The sequence below is a fragment of the Battus philenor genome, unplaced genomic scaffold (assembly GCF_028537555.1).
Source record: "Battus philenor isolate CCGP_79_NKW_IND1 unplaced genomic scaffold, ilBatPhil1.0.hap1 SCAF_70, whole genome shotgun sequence".
Lineage (NCBI taxonomy): Eukaryota > Metazoa > Arthropoda > Insecta > Lepidoptera > Papilionidae > Battus > Battus philenor.
The window spans coordinates 12,298-28,016 of record NW_027181738.1 but is presented as its reverse complement, the minus strand read 5'-3'; the positions used below and the strand labels follow the sequence as shown (position 1 = coordinate 28,016).

General features: G+C 42.3%; 39 non-coding genes across 39 annotated transcripts; all 39 read right to left on the bottom strand.

Moving 5' to 3' along the window:
• Positions 1–4: 4 nt before the first annotated feature.
• Positions 5–123, bottom strand: LOC137931352 (5S ribosomal RNA). The gene has a single exon (XR_011108969.1). It is a non-coding gene; the product is annotated as a 5S ribosomal RNA (ribosomal RNA).
• Positions 124–277: 154 nt separating this feature from the next.
• On the bottom strand, positions 278–396 carry LOC137931351 (5S ribosomal RNA). Its single transcript, XR_011108968.1, has one exon. It is a non-coding gene; the product is annotated as a 5S ribosomal RNA (ribosomal RNA).
• A 154-nt stretch (positions 397–550) lies between these two features.
• Positions 551–669, bottom strand: LOC137931350 (5S ribosomal RNA). Its single transcript, XR_011108967.1, has one exon. It is a non-coding gene; the product is annotated as a 5S ribosomal RNA (ribosomal RNA).
• Positions 670–823: 154 nt separating this feature from the next.
• Positions 824–942, bottom strand: LOC137931348 (5S ribosomal RNA). Its single transcript, XR_011108966.1, has one exon. It is a non-coding gene; the product is annotated as a 5S ribosomal RNA (ribosomal RNA).
• A 154-nt stretch (positions 943–1,096) lies between these two features.
• Positions 1,097–1,215, bottom strand: LOC137931347 (5S ribosomal RNA). Its single transcript, XR_011108965.1, has one exon. It is a non-coding gene; the product is annotated as a 5S ribosomal RNA (ribosomal RNA).
• A 154-nt stretch (positions 1,216–1,369) lies between these two features.
• On the bottom strand, positions 1,370–1,488 carry LOC137931363 (5S ribosomal RNA). The gene has a single exon (XR_011108980.1). It is a non-coding gene; the product is annotated as a 5S ribosomal RNA (ribosomal RNA).
• Positions 1,489–1,642: 154 nt separating this feature from the next.
• LOC137931345 (5S ribosomal RNA) lies at positions 1,643–1,761 on the bottom strand. Its single transcript, XR_011108963.1, has one exon. It is a non-coding gene; the product is annotated as a 5S ribosomal RNA (ribosomal RNA).
• Positions 1,762–1,915: 154 nt separating this feature from the next.
• Positions 1,916–2,034, bottom strand: LOC137931362 (5S ribosomal RNA). The gene has a single exon (XR_011108979.1). It is a non-coding gene; the product is annotated as a 5S ribosomal RNA (ribosomal RNA).
• A 153-nt stretch (positions 2,035–2,187) lies between these two features.
• Positions 2,188–2,306, bottom strand: LOC137931344 (5S ribosomal RNA). The gene has a single exon (XR_011108962.1). It is a non-coding gene; the product is annotated as a 5S ribosomal RNA (ribosomal RNA).
• A 154-nt stretch (positions 2,307–2,460) lies between these two features.
• On the bottom strand, positions 2,461–2,579 carry LOC137931343 (5S ribosomal RNA). The gene has a single exon (XR_011108961.1). It is a non-coding gene; the product is annotated as a 5S ribosomal RNA (ribosomal RNA).
• A 1,885-nt stretch (positions 2,580–4,464) lies between these two features.
• LOC137931342 (5S ribosomal RNA) lies at positions 4,465–4,583 on the bottom strand. The gene has a single exon (XR_011108960.1). It is a non-coding gene; the product is annotated as a 5S ribosomal RNA (ribosomal RNA).
• Positions 4,584–4,736: 153 nt separating this feature from the next.
• Positions 4,737–4,855, bottom strand: LOC137931341 (5S ribosomal RNA). Its single transcript, XR_011108959.1, has one exon. It is a non-coding gene; the product is annotated as a 5S ribosomal RNA (ribosomal RNA).
• A 154-nt stretch (positions 4,856–5,009) lies between these two features.
• Positions 5,010–5,128, bottom strand: LOC137931415 (5S ribosomal RNA). Its single transcript, XR_011109028.1, has one exon. It is a non-coding gene; the product is annotated as a 5S ribosomal RNA (ribosomal RNA).
• Positions 5,129–5,281: 153 nt separating this feature from the next.
• Positions 5,282–5,400, bottom strand: LOC137931414 (5S ribosomal RNA). The gene has a single exon (XR_011109027.1). It is a non-coding gene; the product is annotated as a 5S ribosomal RNA (ribosomal RNA).
• Positions 5,401–5,554: 154 nt separating this feature from the next.
• On the bottom strand, positions 5,555–5,673 carry LOC137931412 (5S ribosomal RNA). Its single transcript, XR_011109026.1, has one exon. It is a non-coding gene; the product is annotated as a 5S ribosomal RNA (ribosomal RNA).
• A 154-nt stretch (positions 5,674–5,827) lies between these two features.
• LOC137931411 (5S ribosomal RNA) lies at positions 5,828–5,946 on the bottom strand. The gene has a single exon (XR_011109025.1). It is a non-coding gene; the product is annotated as a 5S ribosomal RNA (ribosomal RNA).
• Positions 5,947–6,099: 153 nt separating this feature from the next.
• LOC137931410 (5S ribosomal RNA) lies at positions 6,100–6,218 on the bottom strand. The gene has a single exon (XR_011109024.1). It is a non-coding gene; the product is annotated as a 5S ribosomal RNA (ribosomal RNA).
• A 154-nt stretch (positions 6,219–6,372) lies between these two features.
• LOC137931408 (5S ribosomal RNA) lies at positions 6,373–6,491 on the bottom strand. The gene has a single exon (XR_011109022.1). It is a non-coding gene; the product is annotated as a 5S ribosomal RNA (ribosomal RNA).
• A 154-nt stretch (positions 6,492–6,645) lies between these two features.
• On the bottom strand, positions 6,646–6,764 carry LOC137931407 (5S ribosomal RNA). The gene has a single exon (XR_011109021.1). It is a non-coding gene; the product is annotated as a 5S ribosomal RNA (ribosomal RNA).
• A 154-nt stretch (positions 6,765–6,918) lies between these two features.
• Positions 6,919–7,037, bottom strand: LOC137931406 (5S ribosomal RNA). Its single transcript, XR_011109020.1, has one exon. It is a non-coding gene; the product is annotated as a 5S ribosomal RNA (ribosomal RNA).
• A 153-nt stretch (positions 7,038–7,190) lies between these two features.
• On the bottom strand, positions 7,191–7,309 carry LOC137931405 (5S ribosomal RNA). Its single transcript, XR_011109019.1, has one exon. It is a non-coding gene; the product is annotated as a 5S ribosomal RNA (ribosomal RNA).
• A 154-nt stretch (positions 7,310–7,463) lies between these two features.
• On the bottom strand, positions 7,464–7,582 carry LOC137931404 (5S ribosomal RNA). Its single transcript, XR_011109018.1, has one exon. It is a non-coding gene; the product is annotated as a 5S ribosomal RNA (ribosomal RNA).
• A 154-nt stretch (positions 7,583–7,736) lies between these two features.
• LOC137931403 (5S ribosomal RNA) lies at positions 7,737–7,855 on the bottom strand. The gene has a single exon (XR_011109017.1). It is a non-coding gene; the product is annotated as a 5S ribosomal RNA (ribosomal RNA).
• A 154-nt stretch (positions 7,856–8,009) lies between these two features.
• On the bottom strand, positions 8,010–8,128 carry LOC137931361 (5S ribosomal RNA). The gene has a single exon (XR_011108978.1). It is a non-coding gene; the product is annotated as a 5S ribosomal RNA (ribosomal RNA).
• A 154-nt stretch (positions 8,129–8,282) lies between these two features.
• On the bottom strand, positions 8,283–8,401 carry LOC137931360 (5S ribosomal RNA). The gene has a single exon (XR_011108977.1). It is a non-coding gene; the product is annotated as a 5S ribosomal RNA (ribosomal RNA).
• Positions 8,402–8,554: 153 nt separating this feature from the next.
• Positions 8,555–8,673, bottom strand: LOC137931402 (5S ribosomal RNA). The gene has a single exon (XR_011109016.1). It is a non-coding gene; the product is annotated as a 5S ribosomal RNA (ribosomal RNA).
• A 154-nt stretch (positions 8,674–8,827) lies between these two features.
• Positions 8,828–8,946, bottom strand: LOC137931401 (5S ribosomal RNA). The gene has a single exon (XR_011109015.1). It is a non-coding gene; the product is annotated as a 5S ribosomal RNA (ribosomal RNA).
• A 1,885-nt stretch (positions 8,947–10,831) lies between these two features.
• LOC137931400 (5S ribosomal RNA) lies at positions 10,832–10,950 on the bottom strand. Its single transcript, XR_011109014.1, has one exon. It is a non-coding gene; the product is annotated as a 5S ribosomal RNA (ribosomal RNA).
• A 153-nt stretch (positions 10,951–11,103) lies between these two features.
• Positions 11,104–11,222, bottom strand: LOC137931399 (5S ribosomal RNA). The gene has a single exon (XR_011109013.1). It is a non-coding gene; the product is annotated as a 5S ribosomal RNA (ribosomal RNA).
• Positions 11,223–11,376: 154 nt separating this feature from the next.
• On the bottom strand, positions 11,377–11,495 carry LOC137931396 (5S ribosomal RNA). Its single transcript, XR_011109011.1, has one exon. It is a non-coding gene; the product is annotated as a 5S ribosomal RNA (ribosomal RNA).
• A 153-nt stretch (positions 11,496–11,648) lies between these two features.
• LOC137931395 (5S ribosomal RNA) lies at positions 11,649–11,767 on the bottom strand. The gene has a single exon (XR_011109010.1). It is a non-coding gene; the product is annotated as a 5S ribosomal RNA (ribosomal RNA).
• Positions 11,768–11,921: 154 nt separating this feature from the next.
• Positions 11,922–12,040, bottom strand: LOC137931394 (5S ribosomal RNA). Its single transcript, XR_011109009.1, has one exon. It is a non-coding gene; the product is annotated as a 5S ribosomal RNA (ribosomal RNA).
• A 154-nt stretch (positions 12,041–12,194) lies between these two features.
• LOC137931393 (5S ribosomal RNA) lies at positions 12,195–12,313 on the bottom strand. The gene has a single exon (XR_011109008.1). It is a non-coding gene; the product is annotated as a 5S ribosomal RNA (ribosomal RNA).
• A 154-nt stretch (positions 12,314–12,467) lies between these two features.
• On the bottom strand, positions 12,468–12,586 carry LOC137931392 (5S ribosomal RNA). The gene has a single exon (XR_011109007.1). It is a non-coding gene; the product is annotated as a 5S ribosomal RNA (ribosomal RNA).
• A 154-nt stretch (positions 12,587–12,740) lies between these two features.
• LOC137931359 (5S ribosomal RNA) lies at positions 12,741–12,859 on the bottom strand. Its single transcript, XR_011108976.1, has one exon. It is a non-coding gene; the product is annotated as a 5S ribosomal RNA (ribosomal RNA).
• Positions 12,860–13,013: 154 nt separating this feature from the next.
• On the bottom strand, positions 13,014–13,132 carry LOC137931357 (5S ribosomal RNA). Its single transcript, XR_011108974.1, has one exon. It is a non-coding gene; the product is annotated as a 5S ribosomal RNA (ribosomal RNA).
• Positions 13,133–13,285: 153 nt separating this feature from the next.
• Positions 13,286–13,404, bottom strand: LOC137931391 (5S ribosomal RNA). The gene has a single exon (XR_011109006.1). It is a non-coding gene; the product is annotated as a 5S ribosomal RNA (ribosomal RNA).
• Positions 13,405–13,558: 154 nt separating this feature from the next.
• LOC137931390 (5S ribosomal RNA) lies at positions 13,559–13,677 on the bottom strand. The gene has a single exon (XR_011109005.1). It is a non-coding gene; the product is annotated as a 5S ribosomal RNA (ribosomal RNA).
• Positions 13,678–15,562: 1,885 nt separating this feature from the next.
• Positions 15,563–15,681, bottom strand: LOC137931389 (5S ribosomal RNA). The gene has a single exon (XR_011109004.1). It is a non-coding gene; the product is annotated as a 5S ribosomal RNA (ribosomal RNA).
• Positions 15,682–15,719: the final 38 nt, after the last annotated feature.

The window sequence follows — 15,719 nt, the reverse complement described above, 5'->3', positions numbered from 1 at the left end:
AAAAAGCCAACATCACGCGGTGTTCCCAGGCGGTCACCCATCCAAGTACTGACCGCGCCCGACGTTGCTTAACTTCGGTGATCGGACGAGAACCGGTGTATTCAACGTGGTATGGACGTTGGCGACAGATGGTCTTCGAAAAGCAAACGCGAGAGGCGACATCGGAGAGAAATCTTCATTTTTTTGTTAATAATCTCCTGTGAAAAATGGATAAAAGTTTACGGATTGAGAATATTGGAGCGCTAAAAAGGAACCGCCGAAAGAAAAACGCCAAAAAAGCCAACATCACGCGGTGTTCCCAGGCGGTCACCCATCCAAGTACTGACCGCGCCCGACGTTGCTTAACTTCGGTGATCGGACGAGAACCGGTGTATTCAACGTGGTATGGACGTTGGCGACAGATGGTCCTCGAAACGCAAACGCGAGAGGCGACATCGGAGAGAAATCTTCATTTTTTTGTTAATAATCTCCTATGAAACATGGATAAAAGTTTATGGATTGAGAATATTGGAGCGCTAAAAGGGAACCGCCGAAAGAAAAACGCCAAAAAAGCCAACATCACGCGGTGTTCCCAGGCGGTCACCCATCCAAGTACTGACCGCGCCCGACGTTGCTTAACTTCGGTGATCGGACGAGAACCGGTGTATTCAACGTGGTATGGACGTTGGCGACAGATGGTCCTCGAAACGCAAACGCGAGAGGCGACATCGGAGAGAAATCTTCATTTTTTTGTTAATAATCTCCTATGAAACATGGATAAAAGTTTATGGATTGAGAATATTGGAGCGCTAAAAGGGAACCGCCGAAAGAAAAACGCCAAAAAAGCCAACATCACGCGGTGTTCCCAGGCGGTCACCCATCCAAGTACTGACCGCGCCCGACGTTGCTTAACTTCGGTGATCGGACGAGAACCGGTGTATTCAACGTGGTATGGACGTTGGCGACTGATGGTCCTCGAAACGCAAACGCGAGAGGCGACATCGGAGAGAAATCTTCATTTTTTTGTTAATAATCTCCTATGAAAAATGGATAAAAGTTTATGGATTGAGAATATTGGAGCGCTAAAAAGGAACCGCCGAAAGAAAAACGCCAAAAAAGCCAACATCACGCGGTGTTCCCAGGCGGTCACCCATCCAAGTACTGACCGCGCCCGACGTTGCTTAACTTCGGTGATCGGACGAGAACCGGTGTATTCAACGTGGTATGGACGTTGGCGAACGTTCGTCTTCGAAACGCAAACGCGAGAGGCGACATCGGAGAGAAATCTTCATTTTTTTGTTAATAATCTCCTATGAAAAATTAATAAAAGTTCATGGATTGAGAATATTGGAGCGCTAAAAAGGAACCGCCGAAAGAAAAACGCCAAAAAAGCCAACATCACGCGGTGTTCCCAGGCGGTCACCCATCCAAGTACTGACCGCGCCCGACGTTGCTTAACTTCGGTGATCGGACGAGAACAGGTGTATTCAACGTGGTATGGACGTTGGCGACCGTTCGTCTTCGAAACGCAAACGCGAGACGCGACATCGGAGAGAAATCTTCATTTTTTTGTTAATAATCTCCTATGAAAAATTAATAAAAGTTTATGAATTGAGAATATTGGAGCGCTAAAAAGGAACCGCCGAAAGAAAAACGCCAAAAAAGCCAACATCACGCGGTGTTCCCAGGCGGTCACCCATCCAAGTACTGACCGCGCCCGACGTTGCTTAACTTCGGTGATCGGACGAGAACCGGTGTATTCAACGTGGTATGGACGTTGGCGAACGTTCGTCTTCGAAACGCAAACGCGAGAGGCGACATCGGAGAGAAATCTTCATTTTTTTGTTAATAATCTCCTATGAAAAATTAATAAAAGTTCATGGATTGAGAATATTGGAGCGCTAAAAAGGAACCGCCGAAAGAAAAACGCCAAAAAAGCCAACATCACGCGGTGTTCCCAGGCGGTCACCCATCCAAGTACTGACCGCGCCCGACGTTGCTTAACTTCGGTGATCGGACGAGAACAGGTGTATTCAACGTGGTATGGACGTTGGCGACCGTTCGTCTTCGAAACGCAAACGCGAGACGCGACATCGGAGAGAAATCTTCATTTTTTTGTTAATAATCTCCTATGAAAAATTATTAAAGTTCATGGATTGAGAATATTGGAGCGCTAAAAAGGAACCGCCGAAAGAAAAACGCCAAAAAAGCCAACATCACGCGGTGTTCCCAGGCGGTCACCCATCCAAGTACTGACCGCGCCCGACGTTGCTTAACTTCGGTGATCGGACGAGAACCGGTGTATTCAACGTGGTATGGACGTTGGCGACCGTTGGTCTTCGAAACGCAAACGCGAGACGCGACATCGGAGAGAAATCTTCATTTTTTTGTTAATAATCTCCTATGAAAAATTAATAAAAGTTTATGAATTGAGAATATTGGAGCGCTAAAAAGAAACCGCCGAGAGAAAAACGCCAAAAAAGCCAACATCACGCGGTGTTCCCAGGCGGTCACCCATCCAAGTACTGACCGCGCCCGACGTTGCTTAACTTCGGTGATCGGACGAGAACCGGTGTATTCAACGTGGTATGGACGTTGGCGACAGATGGTCTTCGAAACGCAAACACCATCTTGGTGATCTTCGAAACCGAATCCTAATTCTTTGTTATGTCCTTGTTATTTTCTTCAATATTTTTTTTTCAACGTCCACACTAAATAGATAAATCGGCGGAAATTGCATTACATAATAATGGCTACTGCTTGGTCTCAGAAATCTTTCCTTGTGAAGTTTTGTACTTCATCGTCCACTCACATACAATACTTACCAGTGTATCGTATGTGCCTTTCGTTGTATAACAAATTTGAAAACTAAGTCGACATCTTCAGTATTTCCTTTGCGAAGTTAAACAATGTTTGTTACTATAATACATACTATGCCGCATGTACACGTCATAACAATGAACACATTCATAACACAGCTTTACACAAGTAGAGGCCTTTGCTACGTGCGAGCGTCATCGTGAAACTGGTACGCGCTCTACCAGCCTTATTCTTAGTTTCTATGTTCACAGATTCTTCCGCTCCGTGAACTCAGCTCCGATGCAGCTGTAAACGCCTTCGAGCTAAGAGCAATAACATCAACATAGAATAAGTATACAATGCAGTTTCATTTTTATTTTCAAACCGTTACTATTGTTCAATTAAACTTATTATTGTCTACATAAGGTTTGGAATATATTTTGGTTGTAAGAGAGAGATCGACACATATATAATACGCCAATACCTCACTTTGCGTAGTGGTTACGTTTCAGAAAAACACGACGCAAATTGAAACGCCGCAAAGTGAATTAAGATTTTCTATAGCAAACCACATAAAGATCGAAGATAGGTACCAGGGTCACGAAAATATTACTTTTTAAAAAGAAAATTGAACAAACAGAAATAAAATAACTCTGCCAATTAAATAAATTGTAATAATATTAACCTTTTTGGTAACCAGAAACAACGCGTAAAAATTTTTATAAATTTATTATTCTCTTTTAAAATAAGCACAACACACTACTTAATTAAAACTGAACTTTTAAAATTAGCAAAACAAAGTGAAAATAAAACTGTATTCAAATTGCGTTGATTTTTGGTTAGAAAGAGAATCCCCGAGTTTTGATGGCGTAACGCAATTAAAAACAAAAGTGTTGCCACCTTTTAAAAAATAAAATAAAATAGAATTAAAAAAAAAACGACGCAAAGCGAAGTATTGGTGTACTCTTCAGCTTTAATGAAAGTTCTTTTCGCATCGAGTAGGCAACCTGCCCACGTTTTTTTCTTTTGTGTTTATGTAAGTTAAACTCGATATTATCTATAACTAGCTGATCCCGCAAATGTTGTTTTGCAAAAAAAATATTTTTAATTTTCAATTTAAAAATAAGGGTTGATCGTAGAGGGGTAAAAATTTAAGGTTGTATGGTATTTATTTGGCGAAGAAGAGCGCCATCTACAGGGAAAATATTGAAATGGCAGAGTAACGACAGCGGACTCATCTAAATGCTACGAGATGGCAGTGTGATCGGCCTGAAAAAATCACCTTTTGTTACTAGAAAATAAAAACACAAAATATTAATAATTGGAATTGTTATCATAAAAAACAACCTGAACGCAATTGAAAACTATAAACAGTCAAGTAAGAAAGCGATCGTTCTTAAAGGTTTTTCTATGTATAAAGTATGATTAAAAAAATTGGTTACAGTATTTTAAAAGGATTTTGAAGGTGAAATCAAATTGGGTTTTATTTTGTGCTATAATAGTTCACACCGTGAACAAAAAAGGAGTCGTGTATCAAAATATTACAAAATTAGGCTAAGTATAAGACAGTAAAGAGCGCCAGTTTTAACAAAGATAAAAATTGACGAATGACATGCAAAACAAAAGTTTATGAATTGAGAATATTGGAGCGCTGAAAGGGAACCGCTGAAAGAAAAACGCCAAAAAAGCCAACATCACGCGGTGTTCCCAGGCGGTCACCCATCCAAGTACTGACCGCGCCCGACGTTGCTTAACTTCGGTGATCGGACGAGAACCGGTGTATTCAACGTGGTATGGACGTTGGCGACCGTTCGTCTTCGAAACGCAAACGCGAGAGGCGACATCGGAGAGAAATCTTCATTTTTTTGTTAATAATCTCCTATGAAAAATTATTAAACTTCATGGATTGAGAATATTGGAGCGCTAAAAGGGAACCGCCGAAAGAAAAACGCCAAAAAAGCCAACATCACGCGGTGTTCCCAGGCGGTCACCCATCCAAGTACTGACCGCGCCCGACGTTGCTTAACTTCGGTGATCGGACGAGAACCGGTGTATTCAACGTGGTATGGACGTTGGCGACTGATGGTCCTCGAAACGCAAACGCGAGAGGCGACATCGGAGAGAAATCTTCATTTTTTTGTTAATAATCTCCTATGAAACATGGATAAAAGTTTATGGATTGAGAATATTGGAGCGCTAAAAAGGAACCGCCGAAAGAAAAACGCCAAAAAAGCCAACATCACGCGGTGTTCCCAGGCGGTCACCCATCCAAGTACTGACCGCGCCCGACGTTGCTTAACTTCGGTGATCGGACGAGAACCGGTGTATTCAACGTGGTATGGACGTTGGCGACCGTTCGTCTTCGAAACGCAAACGCGAGACGCGACATCGGAGAGAAATCTTCATTTTTTTGTTAATAATCTCCTATGAAAAATTATTAAAGTTCATGGATTGAGAATATTGGAGCGCTAAAAAGAAACCGCCGAGAGAAAAACGCCAAAAAAGCCAACATCACGCGGTGTTCCCAGGCGGTCACCCATCCAAGTACTGACCGCGCCCGACGTTGCTTAACTTCGGTGATCGGACGAGAACCGGTGTATTCAACGTGGTATGGACGTTGGCGACAGATAGTCCTCGAAACGCAAACGCGAGAGGCGACATCGGAGAGAAATCTTCATTTTTTTGTTAATAATCTCCTATGAAACATGGATAAAAGTTTATGGATTGAGAATATTGGAGCGCTAAAAGGGAACCGCCGAAAGAAAAACGCCAAAAAAGCCAACATCACGCGGTGTTCCCAGGCGGTCACCCATCCAAGTACTGACCGCGCCCGACGTTGCTTAACTTCGGTGATCGGACGAGAACCGGTGTATTCAACGTGGTATGGACGTTGGCGACAGATGGTCCTCGAAACGCAAACGCGAGAGGCGACATCGGAGAGAAATCTTCATTTTTTTGTTAATAATCTCCTATGAAACATGGATAAAAGTTTATGGATTGAGAATATTGGAGCGCTAAAAAGGAACCGCCGAAAGAAAAACGCCAAAAAAGCCAACATCACGCGGTGTTCCCAGGCGGTCACCCATCCAAGTACTGACCGCGCCCGACGTTGCTTAACTTCGGTGATCGGACGAGAACCGGTGTATTCAACGTGGTATGGACGTTGGCGACCGTTCGTCTTCGAAACGCAAACGCGAGACGCGACATCGGAGAGAAATCTTCATTTTTTTGTTAATAATCTCCTATGAAAAATTATTAAAGTTCATGGATTGAGAATATTGGAGCGCTAAAAAGAAACCGCCGAGAGAAAAACGCCAAAAAAGCCAACATCACGCGGTGTTCCCAGGCGGTCACCCATCCAAGTACTGACCGCGCCCGACGTTGCTTAACTTCGGTGATCGGACGAGAACCGGTGTATTCAACGTGGTATGGACGTTGGCGACAGATAGTCCTCGAAACGCAAACGCGAGAGGCGACATCGGAGAGAAATCTTCATTTTTTTGTTAATAATCTCCTATGAAACATGGATAAAAGTTTATGGATTGAGAATATTGGAGCGCTAAAAGGGAACCGCCGAAAGAAAAACGCCAAAAAAGCCAACATCACGCGGTGTTCCCAGGCGGTCACCCATCCAAGTACTGACCGCGCCCGACGTTGCTTAACTTCGGTGATCGGACGAGAACCGGTGTATTCAACGTGGTATGGACGTTGGCGACAGATGGTCCTCGAAACGCAAACGCGAGAGGCGACATCGGAGAGAAATCTTCATTTTTTTGTTAATAATCTCCTATGAAACATGGATAAAAGTTTATGGATTGAGAATATTGGAGCGCTAAAAAGGAACCGCCGAAAGAAAAACGCCAAAAAAGCCAACATCACGCGGTGTTCCCAGGCGGTCACCCATCCAAGTACTGACCGCGCCCGACGTTGCTTAACTTCGGTGATCGGACGAGAACCGGTGTATTCAACGTGGTATGGACGTTGGCGACAGATGGTCCTCGAAACGCAAACGCGAGAGGCGACATCGGAGAGAAATCTTCATTTTTTTGTTAATAATCTCCTATGAAACATGGATAAAAGTTTATGGATTGAGAATATTGGAGCGCTAAAAGGGAACCGCCGAAAGAAAAACGTCAAAAAAGCCAACATCACGCGGTGTTCCCAGGCGGTCACCCATCCAAGTACTGACCGCGCCCGACGTTGCTTAACTTCGGTGATCGGACGAGAACCGGTGTATTCAACGTGGTATGGACGTTGGCGACAGATAGTCCTCGAAACGCAAACGCGAGAGGCGACATCGGAGAGAAATCTTCATTTTTTTGTTAATAATCTCCTATGAAAAATTATTAAAGTTCATGGATTGAGAATATTGGAGCGCTAAAAAGGAACCGCCGAAAGAAAAACGCCAAAAAAGCCAACATCACGCGGTGTTCCCAGGCGGTCACCCATCCAAGTACTGACCGCGCCCGACGTTGCTTAACTTCGGTGATCGGACGAGAACCGGTGTATTCAACGTGGTATGGACGTTGGCGACAGATGGTCCTCGAAACGCAAACGCGAGAGGCGACATCGGAGAGAAATCTTCATTTTTTTGTTAATAATCTCCTATGAAACATGGATAAAAGTTTATGGATTGAGAATATTGGAGCGCTAAAAGGGAACCGCCGAAAGAAAAACGCCAAAAAAGCCAACATCACGCGGTGTTCCCAGGCGGTCACCCATCCAAGTACTGACCGCGCCCGACGTTGCTTAACTTCGGTGATCGGACGAGAACCGGTGTATTCAACGTGGTATGGACGTTGGCGACTGATGGTCCTCGAAACGCAAACGCGAGAGGCGACATCGGAGAGAAATCTTCATTTTTTTGTTAATAATCTCCTATGAAAAATGGATAAAAGTTTATGGATTGAGAATATTGGAGCGCTAAAAAGGAACCGCCGAAAGAAAAACGCCAAAAAAGCCAACATCACGCGGTGTTCCCAGGCGGTCACCCATCCAAGTACTGACCGCGCCCGACGTTGCTTAACTTCGGTGATCGGACGAGAACCGGTGTATTCAACGTGGTATGGACGTTGGCGAACGTTCGTCTTCGAAACGCAAACGCGAGAGGCGACATCGGAGAGAAATCTTCATTTTTTTGTTAATAATCTCCTATGAAAAATTAATAAAAGTTCATGGATTGAGAATATTGGAGCGCTAAAAAGGAACCGCCGAAAGAAAAACGCCAAAAAAGCCAACATCACGCGGTGTTCCCAGGCGGTCACCCATCCAAGTACTGACCGCGCCCGACGTTGCTTAACTTCGGTGATCGGACGAGAACAGGTGTATTCAACGTGGTATGGACGTTGGCGACCGTTCGTCTTCGAAACGCAAACGCGAGACGCGACATCGGAGAGAAATCTTCATTTTTTTGTTAATAATCTCCTATGAAAAATTAATAAAAGTTTATGAATTGAGAATATTGGAGCGCTAAAAAGGAACCGCCGAAAGAAAAACGCCAAAAAAGCCAACATCACGCGGTGTTCCCAGGCGGTCACCCATCCAAGTACTGACCGCGCCCGACGTTGCTTAACTTCGGTGATCGGACGAGAACAGGTGTATTCAACGTGGTATGGACGTTGGCGACCGTTCGTCTTCGAAACGCAAACGCGAGACGCGACATCGGAGAGAAATCTTCATTTTTTTGTTAATAATCTCCTATGAAAAATTATTAAAGTTCATGGATTGAGAATATTGGAGCGCTAAAAAGGAACCGCCGAAAGAAAAACGCCAAAAAAGCCAACATCACGCGGTGTTCCCAGGCGGTCACCCATCCAAGTACTGACCGCGCCCGACGTTGCTTAACTTCGGTGATCGGACGAGAACCGGTGTATTCAACGTGGTATGGACGTTGGCGACCGTTGGTCTTCGAAACGCAAACGCGAGACGCGACATCGGAGAGAAATCTTCATTTTTTTGTTAATAATCTCCTATGAAAAATTAATAAAAGTTTATGAATTGAGAATATTGGAGCGCTAAAAAGAAACCGCCGAGAGAAAAACGCCAAAAAAGCCAACATCACGCGGTGTTCCCAGGCGGTCACCCATCCAAGTACTGACCGCGCCCGACGTTGCTTAACTTCGGTGATCGGACGAGAACCGGTGTATTCAACGTGGTATGGACGTTGGCGACAGATGGTCTTCGAAACGCAAACACCATCTTGGTGATCTTCGAAACCGAATCCTAATTCTTTGTTATGTCCTTGTTATTTTCTTCAATATTTTTTTTTCAACGTCCACACTAAATAGATAAATCGGCGGAAATTGCATTACATAATAATGGCTACTGCTTGGTCTCAGAAATCTTTCCTTGTGAAGTTTTGTACTTCATCGTCCACTCACATACAATACTTACCAGTGTATCGTATGTGCCTTTCGTTGTATAACAAATTTGAAAACTAAGTCGACATCTTCAGTATTTCCTTTGCGAAGTTAAACAATGTTTGTTACTATAATACATACTATGCCGCATGTACACGTCATAACAATGAACACATTCATAACACAGCTTTACACAAGTAGAGGCCTTTGCTACGTGCGAGCGTCATCGTGAAACTGGTACGCGCTCTACCAGCCTTATTCTTAGTTTCTATGTTCACAGATTCTTCCGCTCCGTGAACTCAGCTCCGATGCAGCTGTAAACGCCTTCGAGCTAAGAGCAATAACATCAACATAGAATAAGTATACAATGCAGTTTCATTTTTATTTTCAAACCGTTACTATTGTTCAATTAAACTTATTATTGTCTACATAAGGTTTGGAATATATTTTGGTTGTAAGAGAGAGATCGACACATATATAATACGCCAATACCTCACTTTGCGTAGTGGTTACGTTTCAGAAAAACACGACGCAAATTGAAACGCCGCAAAGTGAATTAAGATTTTCTATAGCAAACCACATAAAGATCGAAGATAGGTACCAGGGTCACGAAAATATTACTTTTTAAAAAGAAAATTGAACAAACAGAAATAAAATAACTCTGCCAATTAAATAAATTGTAATAATATTAACCTTTTTGGTAACCAGAAACAACGCGTAAAAATTTTTATAAATTTATTATTCTCTTTTAAAATAAGCACAACACACTACTTAATTAAAACTGAACTTTTAAAATTAGCAAAACAAAGTGAAAATAAAACTGTATTCAAATTGCGTTGATTTTTGGTTAGAAAGAGAATCCCCGAGTTTTGATGGCGTAACGCAATTAAAAACAAAAGTGTTGCCACCTTTTAAAAAATAAAATAAAATAGAATTAAAAAAAAAACGACGCAAAGCGAAGTATTGGTGTACTCTTCAGCTTTAATGAAAGTTCTTTTCGCATCGAGTAGGCAACCTGCCCACGTTTTTTTCTTTTGTGTTTATGTAAGTTAAACTCGATATTATCTATAACTAGCTGATCCCGCAAATGTTGTTTTGCAAAAAAAATATTTTTAATTTTCAATTTAAAAATAAGGGTTGATCGTAGAGGGGTAAAAATTTAAGGTTGTATGGTATTTATTTGGCGAAGAAGAGCGCCATCTACAGGGAAAATATTGAAATGGCAGAGTAACGACAGCGGACTCATCTAAATGCTACGAGATGGCAGTGTGATCGGCCTGAAAAAATCACCTTTTGTTACTAGAAAATAAAAACACAAAATATTAATAATTGGAATTGTTATCATAAAAAACAACCTGAACGCAATTGAAAACTATAAACAGTCAAGTAAGAAAGCGATCGTTCTTAAAGGTTTTTCTATGTATAAAGTATGATTAAAAAAATTGGTTACAGTATTTTAAAAGGATTTTGAAGGTGAAATCAAATTGGGTTTTATTTTGTGCTATAATAGTTCACACCGTGAACAAAAAAGGAGTCGTGTATCAAAATATTACAAAATTAGGCTAAGTATAAGACAGTAAAGAGCGCCAGTTTTAACAAAGATAAAAATTGACGAATGACATGCAAAACAAAAGTTTATGAATTGAGAATATTGGAGCGCTGAAAGGGAACCGCTGAAAGAAAAACGCCAAAAAAGCCAACATCACGCGGTGTTCCCAGGCGGTCACCCATCCAAGTACTGACCGCGCCCGACGTTGCTTAACTTCGGTGATCGGACGAGAACCGGTGTATTCAACGTGGTATGGACGTTGGCGACCGTTCGTCTTCGAAACGCAAACGCGAGAGGCGACATCGGAGAGAAATCTTCATTTTTTTGTTAATAATCTCCTATGAAAAATTATTAAACTTCATGGATTGAGAATATTGGAGCGCTAAAAGGGAACCGCCGAAAGAAAAACGCCAAAAAAGCCAACATCACGCGGTGTTCCCAGGCGGTCACCCATCCAAGTACTGACCGCGCCCGACGTTGCTTAACTTCGGTGATCGGACGAGAACCGGTGTATTCAACGTGGTATGGACGTTGGCGACTGATGGTCCTCGAAACGCAAACGCGAGAGGCGACATCGGAGAGAAATCTTCATTTTTTTGTTAATAATCTCCTATGAAACATGGATAAAAGTTTATGGATTGAGAATATTGGAGCGCTAAAAAGGAACCGCCGAAAGAAAAACGCCAAAAAAGCCAACATCACGCGGTGTTCCCAGGCGGTCACCCATCCAAGTACTGACCGCGCCCGACGTTGCTTAACTTCGGTGATCGGACGAGAACCGGTGTATTCAACGTGGTATGGACGTTGGCGACCGTTCGTCTTCGAAACGCAAACGCGAGACGCGACATCGGAGAGAAATCTTCATTTTTTTGTTAATAATCTCCTATGAAAAATTATTAAAGTTCATGGATTGAGAATATTGGAGCGCTAAAAAGAAACCGCCGAGAGAAAAACGCCAAAAAAGCCAACATCACGCGGTGTTCCCAGGCGGTCACCCATCCAAGTACTGACCGCGCCCGACGTTGCTTAACTTCGGTGATCGGACGAGAACCGGTGTATTCAACGTGGTATGGACGTTGGCGACAGATAGTCCTCGAAACGCAAACGCGAGAGGCGACATCGGAGAGAAATCTTCATTTTTTTGTTAATAATCTCCTATGAAACATGGATAAAAGTTTATGGATTGAGAATATTGGAGCGCTAAAAGGGAACCGCCGAAAGAAAAACGCCAAAAAAGCCAACATCACGCGGTGTTCCCAGGCGGTCACCCATCCAAGTACTGACCGCGCCCGACGTTGCTTAACTTCGGTGATCGGACGAGAACCGGTGTATTCAACGTGGTATGGACGTTGGCGACAGATGGTCCTCGAAACGCAAACGCGAGAGGCGACATCGGAGAGAAATCTTCATTTTTTTGTTAATAATCTCCTATGAAACATGGATAAAAGTTTATGGATTGAGAATATTGGAGCGCTAAAAAGGAACCGCCGAAAGAAAAACGCCAAAAAAGCCAACATCACGCGGTGTTCCCAGGCGGTCACCCATCCAAGTACTGACCGCGCCCGACGTTGCTTAACTTCGGTGATCGGACGAGAACCGGTGTATTCAACGTGGTATGGACGTTGGCGACAGATGGTCCTCGAAACGCAAACGCGAGAGGCGACATCGGAGAGAAATCTTCATTTTTTTGTTAATAATCTCCTATGAAACATGGATAAAAGTTTATGGATTGAGAATATTGGAGCGCTAAAAGGGAACCGCCGAAAGAAAAACGTCAAAAAAGCCAACATCACGCGGTGTTCCCAGGCGGTCACCCATCCAAGTACTGACCGCGCCCGACGTTGCTTAACTTCGGTGATCGGACGAGAACCGGTGTATTCAACGTGGTATGGACGTTGGCGACAGATAGTCCTCGAAACGCAAACGCGAGAGGCGACATCGGAGAGAAATCTTCATTTTTTTGTTAATAATCTCCTATGAAAAATTAATAAAAGTTCATGGATTGAGAATATTGGAGCGCTAAAAAGGAACCGCCGAAAGAAAAACGCCAAAAAAGCCAACATCACGCGGTGTTCCCAGGCGGTCACCCATCCAAGTACTGACCGCGCCCGACGTTGCTTAACTTCGGTGATCGGACGAGAACAGGTGTATTCAACGTGGTATGGACGTTGGCGACCGTTCGTCTTCGAAACGCAAACGCGAGACGCGACATCGGAGAGAAATCTTCATTTTTTTGTTAATAATCTCCTATGAAAAATTAATAAAAGTTTATGAATTGAGAATATTGGAGCGCTAAAAAGGAACCGCCGAAAGAAAAACGCCAAAAAAGCCAACATCACGCGGTGTTCCCAGGCGGTCACCCATCCAAGTACTGACCGCGCCCGACGTTGCTTAACTTCGGTGATCGGACGAGAACAGGTGTATTCAACGTGGTATGGACGTTGGCGACCGTTCGTCTTCGAAACGCAAACGCGAGACGCGACATCGGAGAGAAATCTTCATTTTTTTGTTAATAATCTCCTATGAAAAATTATTAAAGTTCATGGATTGAGAATATTGGAGCGCTAAAAAGGAACCGCCGAAAGAAAAACGCCAAAAAAGCCAACATCACGCGGTGTTCCCAGGCGGTCACCCATCCAAGTACTGACCGCGCCCGACGTTGCTTAACTTCGGTGATCGGACGAGAACCGGTGTATTCAACGTGGTATGGACGTTGGCGACCGTTGGTCTTCGAAACGCAAACGCGAGACGCGACATCGGAGAGAAATCTTCATTTTTTTGTTAATAATCTCCTATGAAAAATTAATAAAAGTTTATGAATTGAGAATATTGGAGCGCTAAAAAGAAACCGCCGAGAGAAAAACGCCAAAAAAGCCAACATCACGCGGTGTTCCCAGGCGGTCACCCATCCAAGTACTGACCGCGCCCGACGTTGCTTAACTTCGGTGATCGGACGAGAACCGGTGTATTCAACGTGGTATGGACGTTGGCGACAGATGGTCTTCGAAACGCAAACACCATCTTGGTGATCTTCGAAACCGAATCCTAATTCTTTGTTATGTCCTTGTTATTTTCTTCAATATTTTTTTTTCAACGTCCACACTAAATAGATAAATCGGCGGAAATTGCATTACATAATAATGGCTACTGCTTGGTCTCAGAAATCTTTCCTTGTGAAGTTTTGTACTTCATCGTCCACTCACATACAATACTTACCAGTGTATCGTATGTGCCTTTCGTTGTATAACAAATTTGAAAACTAAGTCGACATCTTCAGTATTTCCTTTGCGAAGTTAAACAATGTTTGTTACTATAATACATACTATGCCGCATGTACACGTCATAACAATGAACACATTCATAACACAGCTTTACACAAGTAGAGGCCTTTGCTACGTGCGAGCGTCATCGTGAAACTGGTACGCGCTCTACCAGCCTTATTCTTAGTTTCTATGTTCACAGATTCTTCCGCTCCGTGAACTCAGCTCCGATGCAGCTGTAAACGCCTTCGAGCTAAGAGCAATAACATCAACATAGAATAAGTATACAATGCAGTTTCATTTTTATTTTCAAACCGTTACTATTGTTCAATTAAACTTATTATTGTCTACATAAGGTTTGGAATATATTTTGGTTGTAAGAGAGAGATCGACACATATATAATACGCCAATACCTCACTTTGCGTAGTGGTTACGTTTCAGAAAAACACGACGCAAATTGAAACGCCGCAAAGTGAATTAAGATTTTCTATAGCAAACCACATAAAGATCGAAGATAGGTACCAGGGTCACGAAAATATTACTTTTTAAAAAGAAAATTGAACAAACAGAAATAAAATAACTCTGCCAATTAAATAAATTGTAATAATATTAACCTTTTTGGTAACCAGAAACAACGCGTAAAAATTTTTATAAATTTATTATTCTCTTTTAAAATAAGCACAACACACTACTTAATTAAAACTGAACTTTTAAAATTAGCAAAACAAAGTGAAAATAAAACTGTATTCAAATTGCGTTGATTTTTGGTTAGAAAGAGAATCCCCGAGTTTTGATGGCGTAACGCAATTAAAAACAAAAGTGTTGCCACCTTTTAAAAAATAAAATAAAATAGAATTAAAAAAAAAACGACGCAAAGCGAAGTATTGGTGTACTCTTCAGCTTTAATGAAAGTTCTTTTCGCATCGAGTAGGCAACCTGCCCACGTTTTTTTCTTTTGTGTTTATGTAAGTTAAACTCGATATTATCTATAACTAGCTGATCCCGCAAATGTTGTTTTGCAAAAAAAATATTTTTAATTTTCAATTTAAAAATAAGGGTTGATCGTAGAGGGGTAAAAATTTAAGGTTGTATGGTATTTATTTGGCGAAGAAGAGCGCCATCTACAGGGAAAATATTGAAATGGCAGAGTAACGACAGCGGACTCATCTAAATGCTACGAGATGGCAGTGTGATCGGCCTGAAAAAATCACCTTTTGTTACTAGAAAATAAAAACACAAAATATTAATAATTGGAATTGTTATCATAAAAAACAACCTGAACGCAATTGAAAACTATAAACAGTCAAGTAAGAAAGCGATCGTTCTTAAAGGTTTTTCTATGTATAAAGTATGATTAAAAAAATTGGTTACAGTATTTTAAAAGGATTTTGAAGGTGAAATCAAATTGGGTTTTATTTTGTGCTATAATAGTTCACACCGTGAACAAAAAAGGAGTCGTGTATCAAAATATTACAAAATTAGGCTAAGTATAAGACAGTAAAGAGCGCCAGTTTTAACAAAGATAAAAATTGACGAATGACATGCAAAACAAAAGTTTATGAATTGAGAATATTGGAGCGCTGAAAGGGAACCGCTGAAAGAAAAACGCCAAAAAAGCCAACATCACGCGGTGTTCCCAGGCGGTCACCCATCCAAGTACTGACCGCGCCCGACGTTGCTTAACTTCGGTGATCGGACGAGAACCGGTGTATTCAACGTGGTATGGACGTTGGCGACCGTTCGTCTTCGAAACGCAAACGCGAGAGGCGACA